Genomic DNA, 7,432 nt, shown 5'->3' on the forward strand with positions numbered 1-7,432 from the left:
ATAATGCAATGCGACACTTTTTTATTTCTTATTTTTTCTTAACGGTAATTGTAAGATTTTTCTCACTGTAATTGTGAGGTTTTTGTGATTAAATTAAGATCAAATACAATATAATTTTTGTAAGATTATATCTTATAAAATTACAAATTTTATAAAAAATATAAATATACTTTTCATATTAATACTTACTTGATTATAATTTATGGTAAAAAATTTGTTTGTTCTTATTTTAATCAGAAAAATCTTACAAACACATTTACGCAAATTTTATTTAAAAATAAACAAAAAGAAGGATGTTTCATCTTTGCATTATGTATTTTGTACCTGTTGTCCCATATTCAAGCCCGGATTAGATTACGATCCATGTGACTCGTTCGACTTTGAATTTTTTCGGCATGTCAAGGGGAGCCCACAACCCCCCTCAGTAGTAAGTGAAAAACTACCTAGAACTACCATGCACTTATGCAAACAAAAATTACGTGTTCTAAGCAAAATGACCTATGCAAACGTAATAAGTGGTACCACTCAAGAAGGAATTGAACGAATTTTCAAGAAACCAATCACATTTCAAGATAGGCGTATACAATCCTGTATGAGTGGAGAGTCGTCGCGATAACGTGGGAATGATTGGCCTCTCGAATGTATTTAGAATGTTGATTCAATTACGAATTATTTTAATCACGAGTGTAATTGAAATACAATATAATATATATGTATGTATAATTATTTGTTGTTTGAAAGTTTAAATGAAAGAGAAAACAATTACTTATTAATTATTTGAAATAATAAAATTTGTTTATTAATTACGAATACGATTTCAATTGTTACTTATTAATTATCATTTAATGGTTAAGTATTTATTATTCATGCGGTATACCGTGTCCAATAAATAATAATTACGTCGTAGTTATTAATAATATTTTAATTTATTTATTAAGTACATTGTAATTCGTAATTAATGTAATTGAAATACTTAGTATTTTGTAATTATACTCCTATTGAATTACAAATCACCTTGTATTTTAATTAAATGGCGATCTCAATATCGAATTACATTGTAATTGAATTACTTTGTAATTATAATTCCTTGAGAAATTCAAATGTTCGCCAGATCCTTATCCTTAACCGATAAGGATTTGATGAAATGTCCGCAAAAGACCGCAATTTCTAAAGAGCATTCCATAAATCGCTCAAGTACTTTTCCAACTAAGGAAAATCCACTGTAGGTTGGTTCCTCAACTTTCTCAACTCAACTTCAAAAGCTATACAATTACGCTGTAAAGGTCGTGACGAAGAAAGAGAGTCCCGCACAGCGGTGTGGCGCGTCCACCGCGTGAACGTTATAATTTTGAACATTATAACTTTTTCACCCGCTAGACGCGCCACGTCGCTGTGCGGGACTCTCGCACATGCGTCGCTTGTCCTCACTCCTTGCGTAGCCTTTTTCGTGGACAGGTTGGTCGTAACATATAAATTCCTTACAAACAACAAATACATATATAGGAGTGTGGTGACATGAAACAAACGTCTGACTTGCAGAATGTCTTGTCGAGCACTGTCGTTCGAGTATGTTCAAGTAGACGCAAGTGTAGCGCGAGGCTACGCCTACTAACAATGCTGCATGCTCGATAATTTCAATCCCCGATTTACATGGATGGATCTCTCGATAGGAGTCATATAGTATTACATAAAAGTCATTGACGTACCATATCAGCCGCAAGTTTCGAATCGTTATCCCATTAAAAATAGTATGTCATTCCCATTCCTAATTAACCCGCACTTTTTTGCTAATTTTCCTTTCATATGTCAAAATTCAAGTGTTTACCCATTATTTCGTCTATAAACACTAATTCTCCGACTCAGAGAGAGATTTGCTTCGCAAATTCCACTCTCTTTGTTTTATTCACTTCACTGATGTACGGTTGCTTCCTCACAATTTTGCTTTTAAATCCTGCCCAATGTAATCTGAATCGTTCTTGTATGCATTTGATTTTTATTTCGTTCCTGGACTTTTGATACAATCTCAGACGCACTTATATCTGGCTTCTTTTTAATAATCCTAAGAATTTCATGTTTTTGTACTGTTAATTTTTTTGGTCTGCCACTCGGTGCAATATTCTTTCTTTTCTATATTTATTTACTAGGGTAAGTGGGTTATTTACTGTGTTTGTTCCGGCCGAATCGCGGACCGCGGGTCAACGCACGTTCGACATTCGATGTACGCCGTCTCGCCGTTTTTGTCGAATAAACGGCGAGGCGGCAAGACAATAACACGATCGACGTGCGTTGGCCCGACCGTCAAACGCTCGCCTCGGCCGTTGTAAACACGCGGCGTTTTGCCTTAGGAGGCAATGACCCGGCCTTCGACGCCTGACGATGCTTCTCCTTGAACATCGGCCAGGTGTCTATATATACTGCCGCAAATTCGATAACGGATGGAATTGTCAACAATTTCAGTGCAGATACCATTACAAGTTTTATTCAGCGCCCTTGCGCCCGTACGAAGCCGTGCTTCATTTTTATAGTCTGCGAAGTCGTGCTTCATTTCATACTAAGTTCGAAGCCGTGCTTCAAATTTAACCTCTGAACGGAGCCGTGCTCCAAACATTGTAAACGAGGACTGTGGAGTCCAACAAATAAATCGTTGTCGTCTCCTCACGACTTCCGGCGGTCATTTTTGTGCCGTGCGCAACAATGTTCTTCGCTTTGTTCCGCGTTGTTGCTTAAAAAAGTATTACGATGTTTTACGTTGTTATACATTGTTTTTACGTTGTTTTCTATTGTTTTATATTGCTTTAAGCTGTGTTACGTTGTTTTCCTATTTTTCGCATTGATCGTTTACGTTGTTTTACGATGCTTTACGTCCTTTGTATTGTTCCGCGTAGTTGTTTAAAACAGTATTACGTTGTTCTACTTTGTTATACATTGTTTTTACGTCGATTTATATTGTTTTACATTGCTTTGCATTCTGTTACCCTGTTTTTCTTTGTTTCGCATTGATGATTTACGTTGTTTTACTAAGCTTTACGTCCTTTACTAAACCTTCTACTTCGCATTGATTTGAAGCTAAATCATGTGTTTCGCATGGATTTGAAGGGAACTCGATTGTTTCGCATGCACGTGAATCTAAAACATTTATATCGCAAGTATTTGAAGCTAAATCATGTGTTTCGCATGGACTTTAAGGTAAACCTTCTACTTCGCATTGATTTGAAGCAAAATCATGTGTTTCGTAAGGACTTGAAGCTAACTCGTTTGTTTCGCATGCATTTGAAGCTATATCATTTGTATCGCAAATGTTTGAAGCTAAATCATGTGTTTCGCATGGATTTTAAGCTAAACCTTCTACTCCGCATTTATTCAAATCTAAATGATGTGTTTTGCATGGATGTGAAGCTGATTCGTTTGATTCGCATGCAGTTGAAGCTATATCATATACATCGCAAGTATTTGAAGCTAAATCATTTCTTTCGCAAGTATTTAAATCTAAATCATGTGTTTCGCATGGATTTGGAGCTAAACCTTCTACTTCGCATTGGTTTGAAACTAAATCATGTATTTCGCATAGATTTGAAGCTAACTCCTTTGTTTCGCATGCATTTGAAGCTAAATAATATATATCGTAATTATTTGAAGCTAAATTATTTGTTTCGCCTGGATTTGAAACTAAACCTTCTACTTCGCCTGAATTTGAAGCTAAATCACCATCTTTCGCATGAATTTGGAGCTAATCTATGTGTTTCGCATGAATGTGAAGCTAAATCATGTGTTTCGCGTTAATTTAAACCTAATTCATGTGTTTCGTATGAATTTGAAGCTAAATCATATGTTTCGTATGGATTTGAAGCTGAACCTTCTACTCCGCATGAATTTGAATATAAATCATGTTTTTCGCACGGATTAGAAGCTAAGTCATTTGTTTCGCATGCATTTGTAGCTAAATGATTTATATCGTATTTATTTGAATCTAAATCATTTGTTTCGGCTGACCTTGAAGCTACATCGTAAGTATCGGCTGAATCTGAAACTAAAACAGCTTTATCTGCAAAATTTGAAGCATAATCGTATGCTTCGGCAGAATTTGAAGACAATTCGTACGTTGTGTCTTAAATTGAAGTTAACTCATATGTTTCGGCAGATATTGATGCCAAATAGTATGTATAGTCCAAAACTGAGGCAAACTTTATGTTCCGGCAGAGCTTGAAGCTGTATAATAAGTATCGGCTGAATCTGAAGCAAAATAAGCTGCATCTGCTAAATTAGAAGCTTAATCGTATGTTTCGGCAGATATAGAAGCCAAATAGTACGTTAAGTCCAGAATTGAAACTAACTCATATGCTTCGTGTGACCTTGAAGCTATATCATCAGTATCGACTGAGTCTGAGGCTAAATCAGCTGTGTCTGCTAAATTTGAAGCTAACTCATATGTTTCGGCGGACCTTGAAGCTGTATCATCAGTATCGGCTGAATCTGAAGCTAAATCAAATGTATCTTCTAAATTTGAAGATTAATCGTATGTTTCGGCAGAATGCAAAGACAAATCGTACGTTTAGTCTTAAATTGAAGCTAACTCATATCTTGCGGCTGAGCTTGAAGCTATATGATAAGTATCGGCTGAATCTGAAGCTAAATCAGCTGCATCTGCTAAATTGGAAGTTTAATCCTATGTTTCGGCAGATATTGAAGCCAAATAATACGTTAAGTCCAAAATTGAAGCTAACTCAAACGTTTCGGCTGACCTTGAAGCTATTTCATAAGTATCGGCAGAATCTAGATCTAAATCTGCAGTATCTGCTAAGTTTGAATCTTAATCGAATATTTCGGCAGATATTGAAACCAAATCGTACGTTTAGTCTTAAATTGAAGCTAACTCATATGTTTCGGATGACCTCGAAGCTATATCTTGAGCATCGGCTGAACACAACGTAACACAATGTAAATCACTGCAAAACAATATTAAACAACGTAAAAACAATGTATATCAACGTAAAACAACGTAATACTGTTTTAAACAACAACGCGGGACAATGCAAAGGACGTAAAGCATCGTAAAACAACGTAACATATCAATGCGGCAACAAAGTGAAACAACGTGACACAACGTAAAGAAATTTAAAACAATATAAAACAACGTAAAAAAAATGTATAACAACGGAAAGCCACGTGATACTATTTTAAACAACAAAGCGGAACAATGCAAAGAACGTAAATCACCGTAAAACAACGTAAATCATCAATGCGAGACAAAATAAAACTACGTAACACAGCGTAGAGCAAGTAAAGCAATGCAAAGCAATATAAAATACGTAAACGCAATGTATAACAACGGAAAACAACGTAATACTAGTTTAAAAAACCACGTGAAACAAAGTACATCGCCTAAAACATCGTAATACAACGTAGAACAATGTAAAACAATATAAAACAATATATAACAGCGTAAAACGATATTATACTGTTATAAACAACAACGCCAAACAAAGTAAAACAACGAAAATCGTCAATGCGAAGCAAAGATTAACAACGTAAGACAACGTAAAACAATCTAAAAACAAAACAAAACAACGTTAAAAGACGTAAATCATCAATGCGATTCAAATAATACACAACGTAATGTGAACGTAATGTAAAACAATATAAAAAAACGTAAAAACAATGTGTAATAGCGTAAAACAACGTAAAACTGTTCTAAACAACAATGCGGAACAATGCAATGAACGCAAAGCATCGTAAAACAGCTTAATGGTGATGGCGCATTGATGATTTACGTTGTTTTACGATGCTTCATGTTCTTTGCATTGTTCCGCATTGTTGTTTGGGACAGTATGACGTTGTTTTACGATGCTTTACGTTGTGTTACGTTGATTTCTTTGCTTCGCATTGAAGATTTAAGTTGTTTTACGTTGCTGTACATTGTTTCACGTGGTTTTTTAAAATAGTATTCCGTTGTTTTACGTTACTATACTTTGTTTTTACGTTTTTGCTATATTGTTCTACATTACGTTCACATTACGTTGTGAGTTTTTTGGTTCGCATTGATGATTTACGTTATTTAACGTTGTTTTACTTTGTTTTTACTATGTTTTACTTGTTTCTACGGTGTTCTTCTTTGTTTCGCGTTGACGATTTCCGTTGTTTTGCTTTTTTTCACGTTGTACTTCAATACAGTATTACGTTCTTTACGTTATTATACATTGTTTTTACGTTTTTAATATTGTTTTACATTACGATCACATTACGTTGCGTGTTTTTGGGGTCATAATGATGATTTACGATGTTTTAAGATGCATTACGTTGGTTGCTTTGTTCCGGGTTTTTGTTTAAAACAGTTTTAGCTTCAGATTAAGACTATACGTACGATTTGTCTTCAAATTCTGCCGAAACATACGATTAAGCTTCAAATTTAGAAGATACATTTGATTTAGCCTCAGTCTCAGCTGAAACTCATGATATAGCTTGAAGATCATCCGACACATATGAGTTAGCTTCAATTTAAGACTAAACTTACGAGTAGTCCTCACATTCTGCCGAAACATACGGTTATGCTTCGAATTTTGCAGATATAGTTGTTTTAGCTTCAGATTCAGCCGATACTCATGATATTGCTTCAACGTCATCCAAAACGTATGAGTTAGCTTTAATTTGAGACTAAACGAACGATTCGTCCTCAAATTCTGCCGAAACATACGATTAAGATTCAAATTTAGCACATGCTGCTGATTTAGCTTCAGATTCAGCCGATACTAATGATAGAGCTTCAAATTCAGCAGAAACATACGATTTAGCTTCCAATTCATACTATACGTGCGATTTGTCTTCAGATTGAGCCTAAACATACGATTAAGCTTCAAATTTAGAAGATACAGCTGATTTAGCTCTAGATTCAGCCGATACTGATAATATAGCTACAAGCTCAGCCGAAACATATGAGTTAGCTTCAATTTTAGACTAAGCGTACGATTTAGTTTCAATTTCAGTCGATACATAAGACAAAGCGTCAAATTTAGCAGCTACAGCGGATTTAGCCTAAGTCTCAGCACTTCCCTGCTCTTCTCTGCTCTTCTCTGCTCTTCTCTGCTGCACTCTACTCTTCTCTGCTCTTCTATGCTCTTCTCTGCTCTGCTCTTCTCTGCTCTTTTCTGCTCTGCTCTCCACTGGTCTGCTCTGCTCTCCTCTGATCTTCTCTGCTCTGGTCTGCTCTTCTCTGCTCTTCACTGCTCTGCTCTTCTCTGCTCTGCTCTTCTCTGCTCTTCTCTGCCCTTCCCTGCTCTGCTCTTCTCTTATCTGCCCTGCTCTGCTGTGTTCTGCTCTTCTCTGCTCTGCACTGCTCTGCTCTGCTCTTCTCTTCTCTGCTCTTCTCTGCTCTGTTCTTCTTTGCTCTGCTCTGCACTTCTCTGCTCTGCACTGCACTGCTCTGCTCTGCTCTTCTCTG

Source organism: Megalopta genalis, unplaced genomic scaffold (assembly GCF_051020955.1).
Source record: "Megalopta genalis isolate 19385.01 unplaced genomic scaffold, iyMegGena1_principal scaffold0041, whole genome shotgun sequence".
NCBI lineage: Eukaryota > Metazoa > Arthropoda > Insecta > Hymenoptera > Halictidae > Megalopta > Megalopta genalis.